Raw genomic sequence first — 16,764 nt, 5'->3', positions numbered from 1 at the left:
CATCTTTCATTCGCATAACATGGCTTAGCCAGCGCAGCCGCTGCGTTTTAATTCGCTGGACTATGTTGATGTCAGCGTATAGCTCGTACAGCTCATCATTAAATCTTCTTCGGTACTCACCATCGCCAACGCGTAGAGGTCCATAAATCTTTCGAAGAACTTGCGAGGACCAAATATAACACCATTATTTTGGCCCACACAAAGCGACCCCACATCATATTCGATACAGCACTAACACAACAGCCAGAGTCAAAAGGCTATAGCAACAGACCAACCAACAAGTTCAATACATCATACATCATATTCGATACAACACTAACACAACAGCCAGTCACAAAGGCTATAGCAACAGACCAACCAACAAGTTCAATACATCATACATCATATTCGATACAACACTAACACAACAGCCAGTCACAAAAGGCTATAGCAGCAGACCAACCAACAAGTCTCAGCAACACGGAAAGCACAACACTTTAATGCCAACACAACAAACTAACAAATCTCAGCAACGCAACGAGCGTTCGCAACATCGAACAGCAACCATGGCAACGCAACCATTTGAGCCAGCAATACCAAACAAAGCAATAAAAGGAGCAACACAGCAGGACAGAAGTTAGTTAGCACGGAGCTGTGGCCGTGACCAGAGCTACTTGTGGAGCGTGCCTTGAAGTTGTCGGTTATACCATGCGGACAGGTTGTTTCACAGGAGTAAGTCGTGGCCTCAAGTGGTGAATGTGTCGGTTATACCTCCAAACACCGCTTGAGACTTCGCCAGCAACGGCACTACCACAGTAACGCGCACCCGCGAACAGGCAGCGTCCGCCCGCCTGCGCCGACAGTAACAGCGCTACGCAAGCATATACGTTGGCCGCAGCAACACTACGCAAACATACAACGCTGGCCGCAACAACACCATAGCTAATACACTACGTTGGCTTCAGTACTGCGCCGATCTACTACGCTGACCACGACAGCGCCCCGATAATATACTGCGTTGACACAGCAAAGTTACGCAAACCTACTACGTCAACTGTAACAGGGTTACCCTCGTGCCGAAGCACGGAGCTGTGGTCGTGACCAGAGCTACTTGTGGAGCGTCCCTTGAAGTTGTCGGTTCTACTATGCGGACAGGTCACTTCACAGGAGTGAGTCGTGGCCTCAAGTGGTGAATGTGTCGGTTATACCACCAAACACCGCTTGAGACCTCGTGAGCAACGGCACCACCACAGTGACGCGCCCCGCGAGCAGGTGACATTCGCCAGCCAAACTACCACGCTGGTCACAATCGCAAACATACGTTGGTCATAGCATTACGCCAATCCACTACCCCGGCCACAATCGCACACACACTATGTCGGCCACAGCATTGCGCCAGCCGCTACGCTGACCGCGACCGCACCACGCTAACATATTACGTGGACCACATCACTCCGCAAACATACGACGTTGGCCACAGCATTGCGCCAACCCACTACGCTGACCGCAAGCGCCAACATACGACGCGGGCCACAACAGCGCTACGAAAGCACATTACGTTGGTCACAGCACCACGCTGGCCACAACAGCACTACGCACACATACTACGGTGACCACAGCAGAGTCACGCAAATACACGACGTGAACCACACTAGGGTTGCGTATATACACGCCAACGCAAGGCGTCACCGAAACACGTTTTACACGCACTCAGGCAACGACCAGCCGGACGTTCCTAACGGGACACGCACGCCGACGCAGGGCGTCACAAAACACATTTACACACCCACAAGCAACGACCATCGAGGCGTCATAACAGGACACGAGTACCGTTGGCCCACCACGCAATATAGAGCAAGCATACAGTGAAACGAAAACAACAAATATTTCTTCTTTTGATTACGTAAAATTTTTCATTTTAATTATAGTGTACATACATATATAGAATTAGAGAAATAAAGTGAATTTATATGAAAATGATTTGCACGGTGTCCCAAATTTACAAATCTATTGTAAGCGAACCTTGGACACGGCGAGCATACCCCTAGCACTTATTGAAGAAGCGCCGGGACGGAAAAAGCTTCGTTACAAACTTGTCTCTCGAACACTCCCAAAGCCGCTTCATCTGCGGTTGTCATGGTCCATGCTTCTGCCCCATATAGCGGGGTACGATAAGTGACTTGTAGAGTATGATTTTAGTTTGCCGAGAGAGGACTTTACTTTTCAATTGCCTACCTAGTCCAGGTACTTCGTTTTGTCCTCATTCACCATCAAACCCACTTTTACCGCTTCTTTTTCCAGTTTGGAGTAAGCAGAACTAACAGTGCGGGTGTTTAGGCCGATGATATCAATGTCATCAGCATATGCCATTAATTGCACGCTTTTATAGTATATTGTTCCAGTGCGGTTAAGTTCTGCAGCTATTATAATTTTCTCCAGCATCAAATTAAAGAAATTTCACGATAGGGAGTCACCCTGTCTGAAACCTCGTTTAGTTTCGAACGGCTCGGAGAGGTCCTTCCCAATTCTGACTGAGCTGATGGTGTTGCTCAACGTCATTTTGCACAGCCGTATAAGTTTTGCGGGGAAACCAAATTCAGACATAGCGGCATATAGGCAGCTCCTTTTCGTGCTGTCGAAGGCGGCTTTAAAGTCGACGAAGAGGTGATGTGTGTCGATTCTCTTTTAACGGGTTTTTTCCAATATTTGGCGCATTATGAAAATCTGGTCGATGGTAGATTTACCAGGTCTGAAGCCGCACTGATAAGATCCAATCAGCCGGTTCACGGTGGGCTTCAATCTTTCGCACAATACACTTGAAAGGACCTTATATACGATATTAAGAAGGCTGATTCCACGATAGTTGGTGCAGTTTGCAGTATCCCCCTTCTTGTGGACTGGGCAAAGAACACTTAGATTCCAACCGTCGGGCATGCTTTCGTCCGCCCATATTTTGCTAAGAAGCTGCTGCATGCGCCTTACCAACTCCTCGCCGCCGAACTTGAATAGCTCCGCAGGCAATCCATCAGCGCCCACGGCCTTGTTGTTTTTCAATCTGGTTATTGCTATTCCAACCTCGTCATAATCGGGCGGGGGGACATATATTCCATCATTATCGATTGCAGGATCGGGTTCTTCATCTCTGCGCGGTGAATTGCTGCCTCCATTTAGGAGAGCAGAGAAGTATTCCCTCCATAATCTAAGCACTCTCTGGACATCAGTTACAAGGTCGCCGTTTTCATTCCTAAATCTAATTAAAAACATTTAAAAATACTAAATAATTTGCTGGCGTGGTGCCAAATAAAAAAGAAAAAACCAACTATACATACATAATGTGAAAAAGCATGGCTTCAAGCCATAAATTGGAAAATTGAAAGAAAATTCTCGAAAGTGAATCAAACTAATTAACTGGCGTGGTGCCACAAAAAACCATGAATACATAATTGAATACAACTTTTAAGTGAAATTAAAAAAAAAAAATGGTGGCGTGGTGCCAAATAAAAAAGAAAAAAACCAACTATATATGGGTTATTCCATCCCATTTTGAGCAATTTTGAACACGACCCCTTTAGAATTGGCTGAAAGTTTTTCTTCTTTTCCTAGCTTACGAAATACGTTTTTCAGAAGTTTTTCAAATTTTTTCATCCAACTCAAAAAAAGTTATGAATTTTAAAAAAAACACCGTTTTTTGTTTTCAAAATGCTATAACTTTTTCAAAAATTGATTGTTTGGGATCTTTTTTTTTACATTTCTTTTTAAATGTACTTTTGGGAAAAAATTCAAAAAAATGTTTAAAGTTTTTTTTTTTTTGTAATTTTTCAGTTTTTCGAGATTTTTCGAATTTCGCCCTTTTTTTTCTCATAAAAAACTTCAATCAATTCTGCAATCATTCCCACTAATCCGGGAGTGGGCCGAGAATTTTTTTTTTTTTATTTAATTGAAAAAAAAAAACCATGAATATATAATTGAACAAAACTGTTAAATGAAATTAACAATTATAAGTAAAATAACGGAATAACAAGCTACTGAAAATGACGGAGCTATTATAACAGGGCAATACATGACGCCATCGAAGGCTAACGGAACATATAACTGTTCCCAACATTCATAATGGGATTAAAATTTCTCGTGTCTCTACACCAGTCAAGCAGCTGTGTCAGTGTTTGAAGTAGAGGACAGATACACACACAAATTAAATAACCAAAGACAATAAATACTAAATAAGAGGGACAATTGGCGTTTTAAAGCTTTTTGAGCTAGCCATACGAAATTCAAAACACAAAAAAAAAAAAGAATTATCGGGGAAAAGTATAGAATTAAAGTATCGATACTTTACTCAGTACTTTGAAAAAATGCATCGAGTACGAAATACTCGAGTATTTTTTGGAAAAGTATCGATACTACTCACTCAGTGCTCGTATCATTCTATCACTAAGGACGATGCCATGGAAATAGACATAATTTTATCGAACTTCTCGGAATTAGGAAGCTCCAACGGAATCGCGTATCTGTTTTTGTTATATTATCGACAAAAAATATCAACAAAACCCTATTTTGTCAATGCACAATGTCCAATGCCATACGCTAACTATCGCATCAGCTGTTCAATTTTCTACGCTAGCTATCGTTAATAAATTTTTGCACGATACGTTGGGAGCTATTTAAATAAAAGTGAATATAAAATTAAAAATCCAAAGGAATCTGTTAGCGAGGTAACTGCTCTGACAGAGACTTCTAGCAAAAAGCGTGTATTCTTGGTTACAAGTTAAACGGTAGTGGTAAAACTTTATTCATAGTAATGTTGGCTGTGTTTATATGTGACATCTGTCAATAATAGGTACATGTTGAAAAAGGGTATCTTACACGTTCAATATTTAGGTTTTCTTTCAACACCTTCCCTAAATTAAATATTACATTTCATTCAAGCGCAATTCAAGTTTTAAACAAAATATAATAAGTACGTTTTACCATACATCGAATTAAGTTTAGGCAACATTATACAATCTGAAAAATATATAAAGGATTTTGCTTATGCTAGGATGAAAAATTACATTAATCCAAATTCATTTGAAAATTGTTTTAGTTTTGGAGCAAACAATGCTTTTGTAAATATATCGGCTAGCATATTGTTCGTTCCAATATATTATAGAGTTATTTGCCCATCTCTAAGTTTTTCATTGATAAACTTTCACCCCTATTATGAACACAAACGATACACTATAAGCGCTTGCAATCTGATATACCGTATTATGAAATAAATTCTAGCGTGTGAAACCCGATCGTTACCGTTTATCGTTTATCGTGGTATTGCCATACGCTAACAATCGCATCAGATGTTCAATTTTCTACGCTAGCTATCGTTGATAAATTTTTCCACGATACGTTGGGAGCTATTTAAATATAAGTAAATATAAAATTATTACATAATCCAAAATAATCCAACTAAAGCCTCATTCCCAACACTCTGTTGCAACACCTTGGGCAAGAAATTTAAAGTGGCACAAACCTTCAAATTATTTGGGATGTATAACCTATTTCCTTCTTTCTGTGTCCTGTATGCGAGTTTCGTCAATTTGTTCATTTGAGTTTATATAAAAGGTAACAGAGGTTGCATAAAACATTTTATTATTACAGCTTTTAAAAACGTTTGCCGCTTTTATGTACAAGACAAATGAATTCTTAGTATTTACGTTTTGTTTTGCTATCTGTTTCGTATAGATTCACAAAAATTTGTAAACAAAACTCTGCTGTCATTCACAATAGTACATCTATCGGGCGTGTGGATATCGCAAAATGAAAGTTGATTTTTTACGATACGCTAGCAAGCGTTTGTCGTCTATCGTATGAAAATACGAAGTCACGTCAATGCGAAATCACAAAAGAAGATTGCGCAATGCGCATGTAAAATTAGATCAGCTGTTTTTAAGACGTATGAATTGACCATTTTCCTTTAGCTCTTTTTTTCATTCGCTCAAGGGTTAACTGTGACGTAGATGCGCAGAACGAAGCAATTTTGAAGTCGTGAATACGCAATCTGGGTAGGTGATTTGTGATGCGAAATGGGTATTTACTAAAACTGTACATAGTGTACACAATGAAACTGTATTGACGTTGATGTGTTATCGATAGTTTTATAGAAAAACTATGATCCCCATACTTTTGACTATTGTTTATTTACAATTTGTTCAGTGGTTATTTGGTAGTTTGTGTCAAATTTGTGATTTAAAATGTTTTCGTATCGGGCAGTGAGACTTCGAGTGATGACGAGTGCAAGGAGATGTTACTTTTCCAAAGAAAAAAGATGCGCCAAAGGTCTAACATTTTAAATTTGCCAGATAGAAAGTTAGTACTATATTGCTGCTTTCAATTAGAGCACAATTCTCCATTCCGGGCAAAATAAAAAGAATTTAATATACAAATTCTGTTTTTTATATTATTCCCAATATATTTCAATCTCCGTCGGAGATCGTCGTCAGGGGCTACAACAATAATTAAAAAAGTTTTCTTTTATATACAACCTAAGAACCTAAACAACTAAAAACATTTTTGCACACATAAATTAATTATTTTCATACGATACTAAGCCTCCGGTTAGTTCGCTGTGCAGTTTAGGACTAATTTTAAGGCCGTGACACAATAACATTTTTCATATAGATGCGTTTAACATAAGCTTATGCATTCCAATAACATCGCCACAACCAACCAAGATGGTGCATTTGTATATATAAAGGAACTTCAGACTTAGCAATTGAAGTTTGTTACGCCTTGCCCATTCACATACAAAATTTCACGAAGCACTGTTGTAAACATTCTCCCTATACAACAAAAATACTTGCTAACATATTTTGTGTATTCGATTGTTATATTGCAGTTTTCAATTGCGAAAAATGTTAGAAATTTTACCAGCCAGTGGGAAAAATTATTTCGCTTGCAAAGTGTGCCAACACCCTTAGCCAAAGCAAATGTCAAATTCTTCTTCTTATGATTTGCTTGGAACAAAATTTGGGAGTTGGCTACTTTTCAATATCAGATGGCGCCAGTGTCGCTCATTCTACCGTTCTCCATAAAAATTCGTGCAATCTACTCATAATGCATAAGTTTGTGGTAAACTCATCTATATGAAAAACTGCTTATGTGTCGGAGCTATTACGTGCATGTAATTTTGTATATTGCGTTATTTTTGTCCATCGTGTCTACCTTGCTTTTCATATTGCATATTAGTATAAGCTGGGAGCATAGTACAGGTTTACAAGTATGATATGTATGAGAAGGAAAAATTCTTTCTCTTTCTAGCACACTGCAGTTTGACACCCAGCGAAAAACAGTTTGAAACCGAGGTCGACTGCAATAACCCATCCAAAAATGTGAAAAGAGGAATGAAAAGCCGTTTTGTCCTGATATCAATAGTCCAAAGGCGAAAAAGTATTCGAATTATTGGAAGCGAGGCAAAAACGCGTCTATTAATACCTCCCCCTATGGGTTTTGGTCGCGTTTTAGCAATCGTCCTCGGTAATAAAGTATCACAATTTGTTAATTAAAATTGTTCAAAACATATGGATTTTAAAGAGAGATGTAATTAAGTGCTCATTTGAAAGTAAATAAGGATATTTCTTTGTAATTTTACGATAAAAATTTTACGCAGTTTTCGTTAGCAGCTACTACACTTTTCTTGGACCTAAGAAGTACAACAGTGCCAAATAGCATCCACAAAAAAAAAACGAGCAAGAACAAGCATTTTATCAGTTGAGCTTGGCTGTGTATGTGCATGCTGCTACATATCCTACTTGTAGAGACCTACTATTTCACTTTTGATGTTCTTTGATAAATTTTTGTATTAAAGTGGGAGGGAAGTCATTTGTTTTTAGTATCTGTGCTATACGTTTTTCATTGTCTGGGTGAAACACCACATCGCTCGTGTCTAACACTCGTATAATAAAGCTTTTGCCAGTGTTTATGATCATTCCCCTTGGGTGTTTTGATTTATTATTTATAATTCGTCCTGAAGAAGTAGGTTTTTGATAACAGTCAAGTTTTATCTTATTGTCCATTTTGCACACCAATGTGTCTAGAAAAGGTAGTCTATTTTCGGACTCCAGCTCCATTGTAAACTTTATGTCTTTGTGGTACGAGTTTAATATTTTCAAGGTTTTGTCTAGTTCGTCCTCCTTTATGGCAAACACATCATCTACGTATTTGCTAAGTAGTCTCGTGTTTGTCACTCTTTCTAATATTTCTTCCATGATAATGTCGGCAACAATCGGTGATGCTGGGGATCCCAAGTGTGCTCTTTTATGTCTTCCCACTTTGACAGTATAGTCTGTATAGCCAAGTCTGTTGGCATACTTGGAAATAGTGACACCACATCAAAAGAAAAGAGACATTCATCATCACAAATATAGGAGTCGCTGACTTTGTCTTTGAATTCTATTGCACTTTTTACATTAAATTTAGATTTATTGGTCAAGTTTTTTAAAATATTTGTCAAGTATTTACATAAATTGCAAGAGCATTTAACATGATGTTGCCTTTGTCCGCATTAACGATGATAATATTTTTATTTTTGCTTAAAAATACACGTTTACGTTCCACTGTGTTATTAAAGGCAATATTCGTTGTGCTTGTTCTATTTTTTGTGAGAGTGTCTTTTATAAGTACTGAAAATTTCGACCTTGAGCCGGCAAAACGGAAATTTTAGATTCTTCTAAAAAAAGGTCGTCAAAATCAAATTTAATAAAAAGAATTTATTTAAAATTTGTTGAAACTGGACGTGTTAAACCCCTTGGCAAGGGTTGGATTCCTTTCCAATTCTGCAACAAACGAATTCGTATTGCAGCGCTTGTCGTCACCCAAAACTATGTTGAAAAATTTTGCGTCACGTCACGTCAACACAACTTCAATATTCCTAAGAGCCTCCTGCGATTTGCAACCAGATTGACTGAATTTTGTGTGTGTTAGTGCTGTCGGGTGGCTTCGTGACACACGTATTTGTTGTAGGCTACACGTTGATGAAAATCAAAAATTTTTGATTTTTTCATTTGACGCTTGCTTATTTGATAGTCGCGGGGTGTGATTGACAAAACAGCAGTGTTGTATTTAGTTTGTGTCGACATTCAAAATGAACAAGTGCGCGGAAGAACAGCAATTCATATTAAAATTTCTTGAAAATGATCAATGTTTAGCAGCTTTATGGAATGTAAAGCTTTTATTATTATTTAATACAATTTTTATTAATTTTTTTATTATTTAATAAAACTGCTGTAGTTGCAAGTAAAAAAAGTCATCATCCGATGACGGCATATTCACGTCCGAACGCTACGGTTTCTCAATGCAAATGTTGATTGATGGCTTTTTATTCGATAGTCGCGGGGCAAGCGTCAAATACCCGACACGCACACATACAAAAATTCAGTCAATCTGGTTGTAAATCGCAGGAGGCTCTAATTGGCGTTGTCGTCGTCGTTTTTCAGCCAACGTCACATCGTATCGACGTCGTCGTCACTTTGACACCAAATCGATATTGGCTAAGCTTGTTGAGACGACACAGACAATTTATCGATAAAACGAAAGGAAAATATACATCTCTGCCATTTCTGGATCAGCTGTTTCATTTTTTGACTAATTCTGTATCTTTTTTTCGCGCGAGCTCTAGTGACGAAAATAATAAAGAGGAGCTTTGACTCAATAGAAAAAAATCAGAAATAACTCCAATTTTTTCTAGCTCAGCTATAAGAACCTCGAATTGTTGCGCACTCGTTATTTTCATTTTGAATATCTAAAAAAACAATGCATATTACATGTTCGTATATTTAATTAATTAAAAAAGAAATGTTTTACTTACAAATTTTCCTCCTGTCGTCAGTAAAAACAGCGTCGACAAAAATGGCGACGACGACAGCAAATTTGCTTAGCCAATACCAAAGATGTGTCGATAGTCGTCAATAGTTATCGAAAATGACGATGGCAATACCGAATTTAACACGTCGTCGTTCAGTGACGACGACGACAATATCCGGTTTTTTTTTTTACTAGCGTATACGTTTGCGCGAAAAAAAACGCTTAGGCAAGATGCACATGAGGCGTAGCTTTATAGACGCGTACAAGATATGACTTGTAGCTACGATTTCTCTACGCCTCAAGATCTGCTCATGAAGCTACTTTCGAGCATCGCTACAAAAAGCAAAAATTATTGAAAAAAATAAGAAATTAAATTTCTTGAGGTATATCCGTCCCCGAAACCAAAGGAAAATAGGTAGTAAAAGTTGTTTGCATCCCCTTTGTAAATTATGAAAGGCAACTACCACCGCGGATTTCTAGTTTCCGACATTTTTTAGGCTCTTAATCGTTTCAACAATGTCTAAATAAGCTTTTGTGGTGTTGAAAACTATTTTTCGCTTTGGTAATATACCTTTCACACTTATTAAATAAAATAACATTTTCTAACAAATTACACAATTTTGCATACAAAAAAATGTAAACAAATATCTTGTTCTTCCTTTTTTTCAAGCGTACGTTCGCTCAGCGACCAACATTGCTGTACGCTTAGCTACATGAATCTTTCATGCTTTGTCGCTTTCATGCAGCTTACGCCTCATGTGCAACTCTCCATTTAAATTCATGTGTTTGACATAAAAGCGTACAGATTTCGCCTGCAGCGTCTAATAAGCGTGTATGACGCGTAGCCTCGTGTGCACCTTGCCTTATCCTCGCTTAGATAATGGTTAGGAGACCCATCTAGCGGCAGTGGTTAAATAACTAGCTACAGAAAAAGGTGTACCTAAAATCGGAGACATGAACCTGTGGAGGCCATTATTTATAACAAATAGCTGAATCAGTTGCGATGAATAGAGGACACGCACCATTTTAAGAGGTGATACGTAGAATTAGTGTAGAGTTGAAACAAACCACATTTTTCAGTTGACTCTGAGTATAACGCGTATTGATATTTAGTAGTACTAACTTTATGCAATTCAGCAATTTCAGAGGTGTATTTAAAGCTTGACGCTTACTAGTCCATATAAAGTTTAAGCGTAAACGTCTATAGATGTAAAAAAAAATCACAGCTAATGACAATAACGGTGACTGGTTTATCCCATGATGGAATTATAGAAGGTGGTGCATTGCGCATGTAAACATTAGTTGAGCTGTTTTTTATGCGCAATTTTTGCGTCACTTTCCTTCGGCTCTTGTTTTTTTTCTCTTTCTTTCATTCGCTGAAGCAGTCAAGTGTGGCGTAGTTGCGCAGAACGAAGCAATTTTGAACTCGTGAATGCAAAATCTTCTGAGTGTGATTTGTAGGTTTATCCGATACCAAAAAAGCGTCAACACCTGTCAATAGTTATCGACTTTGACATCGCTGATACCAATTCATGAGCATCGACACTAATTTTCTCACTATTGACAACCATAAGGGGGGTGAATAAGTTTTTACTTATCGTAACCATTCCGGTCTTGTCTTTTCGCGTGAGTAGACGTGCGGTGTCATCCTCGACTGAACTTAAATTTTTTCGGGCCATTTTGGCAGAGTTAGGAGATGCGATGCGTCCCTGACCTGGAGTTACAAGCCAACCTAATATAAACGCACGCAAGTCATTTTCTGTCAAAAATGCCTCATGCACATACAACTTGTATGAGAGCAACCGAAATTGAATATGCTTCGTGAAAACCTAACTCGTTTTCCAATTTTTGTTCTGCGTGACATTTTAGGTTTGACGTTTGCATACATGTCTCACATTGTCTCAACGCATGCTTATTTCGGTTCGGGCAAAAAACGCCGGTTGTTTGCGTGCGCTAAAAAACGCAGTGCGGGTTTATTACGTTGGCTTGTAAGGATGGTGTTCTTGCACTCCTAACAGGAATCAAAAACTGGTGCAAATTTAAAAACTGGCGTGGTGTCATATAAAATACCAACTCGCTTATATACATTCATAAACGATCCTAACGGGTCGTGAAAGACACTTCGCAATAGGCCACATTGAAAATTAACTTTCATATACATAGGTACATACTAAAAATAAATAAAATTCTCGAAAATAACTAACGGAACAGTTTAACAGTGTTAACGAAAATTAAACAAATATACTTGATGCTGAACGGCGGCCACCGTGGTGTGATGGTAGCGTGCTCCGCCTATCACACCGTATGCCCTGGGTTCAACTCCCGGGCAAAGCAACATCAAAATTTTAGAAATAAGATTTTTCAATTAGAAGAAACATTTTCTAAGCGGGGTCGCCCCTCGGCAGTGTTTGGCAAGCACTCCGGGTGTATTTCTGCCATGAAAAGCTCTCAGTGAAAACTCATCTGCTTTGCAGATGCCGTTCGGAGTCGGCATAAAACATGTAGGTCCCGTCCGGCCAATTTGTAGGGAAAATCAAGAGGAGCACGACGCAAATTGGAAGAGAAGCTCGGCCTTAGATCTCTTCGGAGGTTATCGCGCCTTACATTTATTTATTTTTTTACTTGATGCTGAAAAAGGAGCTCGATTTACATACTGTGCAGTATTCATTGCATACATACACCAAACTGCGTTTTTTTTGCAAAAAGTTAAATTTATTTTCGTTAACATGGAAATATGAAAAACTAAAAGCATTACTGAATGTGTGACTGGCGTGCAGCCACAAAAAATCCAATTTTAAATTAAAAAATAAAAATAAAAACGACTAATTTTGGATGCCTTGTAAAAACTAATTTTAATTTAATATATTTTTGGACAAAAACCATCAATTCTAAATGAAAAAAAAAAATAATAAATAACTTAACTAAAGACAAATTAAATATAACCTGGCGTGTTGCCATGAAAAAACCAATCTTAATGGATAATACGAACAATTACAAGAATGAATACCAAATCGCCAGCTGCTACACATGGTTCTGGCCTCGATGGTATTACCATTGCGTACCAGTGACGACAAAATAAAATTACATATATACATCGATGATAACAACAATCTGAAGAAAGAACCATCTGATATACAACCTGGCGTTATAGACTAACGTCCGTGCCATTCAACCAAACCCAAAAAAAAAGAAAAATACTTCTCGTAACTATCAGAGTAGTTTCTTGATTATGAATTCGTTCGAAGTATTAATCAACATCTCCAATTTTTATTTCAGATACGATCAATGCTGACTTATTTCGCACGCGCACGTTTCAAGTTACATTCTGCGTTTTAAGAGTTAGATCACAAATATCCATTAGCACAGCATATTCAGGTGAGGGTATGGTATTTCTATACGACAGCATGGCACTGCTAATACGCGTCCAAAAATATCGAAAGAGGTGTCAAAAGACGCGTATTAATCTCGAAAACAATAATGCGGAGGCGGAAAATAAAAATTGTATCTGTGTCCGAAGATATATGCAGTTGAAGTTTGTGATTTTCATGTGGTTGTTGTAATGTTGTTTTTTTTTTCATTCCGGTCTTGTCTTTTCTCGCGAGCGGTCGTACGGTGTCATCCTCGGCTCAACGTGAATTTTCGAGCTTTTTTTGTGTTGAGTGGAAAATTAAAATAGGCCTCAAAGTTGGCTTCGGTGCTTCCCTCAGGCGTTTAGGCGGAGTTAGGAGATGCGATACCTCCCTGGCCTGGAGTTAGGGTGATGTTCTTGCATTCCTAATAGGAATCAAAAATTCGCGCAAAATAAAAACTGGCGTGGTGCTATATAATAACCAATTCGCTTTTAATACATATGTATATTATACATATAACGGATCGCAACGGGTCATGAAAAACACTTGGCAACAGGCCACATAATAGATACTAAAAAATTCTCGAGAATTAGTAACGGAACAATTTAACGGAGTGTTAAAGGAAATTAAAATCATATATACTTGATGCAGAAAAAGCAGCTCGATTTGCACACTATGCAGTATTTATTGCATACATACATCAAACTGCAATATTTATTACAAAAAGTTAAATTAATTTTTATGAACATGGATATATAAAAAATTAAAAGCATTACTGAATGTGTGACTGGCGTGGTGCCATAAAAATCCAATTTAAATTGAAAAAAATAAAAACAGTACTAATTTTGTGACTGGCGTGATGCCATGTATAAAACATTTGTAATTGAATATACTTTTGGAATCAATTCTAAATAAAAAATAAATAACTTAACTAAAGACAATTTGAATATAACCTGGCGTGGTGCCATGAAAAAAACCATCTTAGTTGAAAATACGAACAATTACAAGAATTAATACCGAATCGCAAGCTGCTACACATGGTTCTGGCCTCTATGGTATTACCATTGTGTAAAAGTGGAGCCAAAGTTACTCATACACATTGGAAAGTTAATCCAGGAATTAATCATTACATACGTTGGACAATAACCTGGAACTGGGACTTTCAAATATAAGAAGGTCGTGTTTTGCGCGGGTATAGTTTTGGTCTCCAAACCGGTGTTGGACCCACCCAGGGTAATTTTTTACAAGCGCGGCCAAATGCCGCCAACGCAGAAAGGTGTTCTGCGCAAAAATGCTATGGATACCACCCCCGGTTTCGGAGGGACCCGCGGGTCTTTTTTCGATTTTTCGTTAACATCTTTTGAACGAGTTAAAATTTTTATTTTCCGCCTTCGGATTATTAATACTGATGTCAAGACGCGTCGTTTGATACCTCTCTCGATATTTTTGATAACGTATTAGCAGTCGACCCCTCAACTAGACTTTTACCGTTTATTCTTACCCGGCAGGTCACATGCGCTGGCACCAGCCTCCAACGAAGCATATTGAAGGTACTTCTCTGAATATACGATCATGAAATAACGATCAATTAAACCAAAACGATAATGGGTCAAATAACGGGATAGCAACTACCCATCTACATAAATGTACATACAACACCTAACATAAAAAAATTTTTTTTCTAACAAATATGCTATGCAATAGTATCGAAACGTTCGGCAATATAACAGAAGTATGCATCGATAGCATTGATAAGACAAAAACGAAACTACAGCGATCGTGGACAAGCTGATTGCGGTTCCTATCAACAAGATTCTGATTTTGATGAATTAAGTTCACAGGGTGATGACAATGATCAACCAACAATAACCAGCACGAGTCGCAAAGGTCATAATTCGTTTATAGAGAGAGCACACATATACAAATGGGGAGTGGCACAGCAATAGCAATATCAACAGGGGTGCTGGCAACGGCAATAACACCGGCATTCTATCCAAATTCTGCAGAGAAACAGAACGGAAAAACCAATGGTTAAGAAAATGCTGATGTCGCAACAGTGATATTGAGCAGATGTAAGGCTCTGTATAGCTATACACCAAAATTGAACGTTGAGGCACGGGTTACAAAACAGTACTTATAAAGATTTGGGTCAGGATGCCGACACCGGAACTGGATATAGCTTAAATGTATAAAAAACGTAAAAGAATTTTTCCCCTCCCCCAAAATAAGGGAAATAATTTATTTGCACATAAGTACACCTGAAGACCCCCCGCCATTTTCCACAACTTCGCAGTAAGAAGCTTGGAAATAATAATATCCTTTTGCCAGACGGCATTCCAGTAGAATCCAATGAAAAATCGCAAAAATGCGCCCAGAGATCATAGTGGTAAATATCTATAATGCATGTCTTAAGGACGGATTGTTCCCCCAAAGATGGAAAAGGTAGTAGCTGTGTTAATTGGTAAAAGCAAAGGGGAACCGAACTCGCCATCAGCATATCAGTCGTTATGGATGCTCGACACAGCCGAAACACTTTTTAAAAGGCTCCTAAAACCACGTAGCGCAAGCGCCATAGAACAAGCAAGAAGACTATCACCCAAGCAGCATAGCTCCAGGGCCAGAAAATGCACTTGAGGCGCAATTGAAGGCGGCCTTAGAAGCGTAGAAATAGCACAGCGAGGTAATGCTAAATCCAAACGATTTGTCCTCCTTTCAACCTTAGACGTAAGAACCGCTTTCAACAGCGCGTGATGGGCAGACATGCTGATCGGTTCAGAGCAGCGATTTCAAATACTATGCTACTTACAGCCCGTCATTAAAAGCTACCTCAGTGATCGCATCCTTATATATCAAACTTCAGAGGCTCCGCAAACCATGAGTCACATGCGGAGCAGGGGGTCAATTCCCTAACTGTGCAAAACTGAAAAATGTACATTCATTGAAAACTCATTTGCACATACAATTTACACTTTAAATATTCATGCGATTCTGTAAATTATTGTGTACATTGTTTTGCTGAATGGGCGCTGAATGTAAAAGTCTTATGTCAGTGAGAAAATATTCATCAAACGCCATGAAAACAAAAAAGCCATTCTGTAACAGTGCGTATGAGTTTTGAATGTCACAATAGTGTACACTGGCTGCCAAGAAAACTCACGAAGTTTTTATCAGTGAGTTTTTTTGTTCACATTTTTGCTTTACAGAATCAGAATTTCACAGTTTACACAATTTGTTGTGTACACTTTAAAACTCACAGTTAGCGAATAGGGCCCCAGCACTGGCATCAATTATTGTTACTAACCTGGTGAACGCCAGTTACGATACAATTTTCAATTTTGAAATGCCAAAGGATTATTTCTTAATATTGTGGCGAATATTAGCAACACTAAGGGATACTATCATCTCTAAACCGATACTAAGCAGTCATTTGTATGTACACAAACAAATCAATCATTATGTCTACACATATGTACATACAAGCAGCGGAGAAATACGCACAAACACATGCATATATCTGAGATACTCACAAAAGTATACAATCATCGGTGGAAGTATTACTCACATATACACGCGCATTTGGCTATGAGAGAGGCTATAAACG

The 16,764-nt window shown here is 38.3% G+C and overlaps 1 long non-coding RNA gene across 2 annotated transcripts; it reads left to right on the top strand.

Moving 5' to 3' along the window:
- The first annotated feature begins 6,206 nt into the window (after positions 1–6,206).
- Positions 6,207–16,439, top strand: LOC137244554 (uncharacterized). 2 transcript variants are annotated; one of them, XR_010951098.1, is made up of 3 exons: positions 6,207–6,321; positions 13,090–13,188; positions 14,672–16,439. It is a non-coding gene; the product is annotated as an uncharacterized lncRNA (long non-coding RNA). The 2 variants fall into 2 exon arrangements; XR_010951097.1 differs by lacking the exon at positions 6,207–6,321 and adding an exon at positions 12,885–13,016.
- The last annotated feature ends 325 nt before the right edge of the window (positions 16,440–16,764 follow it).

The sequence above is a fragment of the Eurosta solidaginis genome, chromosome 3 (assembly GCF_040869045.1).
Source record: "Eurosta solidaginis isolate ZX-2024a chromosome 3, ASM4086904v1, whole genome shotgun sequence".
Lineage (NCBI taxonomy): Eukaryota > Metazoa > Arthropoda > Insecta > Diptera > Tephritidae > Eurosta > Eurosta solidaginis.
The sequence above is the reverse complement of the archived record's forward strand: the minus strand, read 5'-3'. Positions and strand labels throughout refer to the sequence as shown.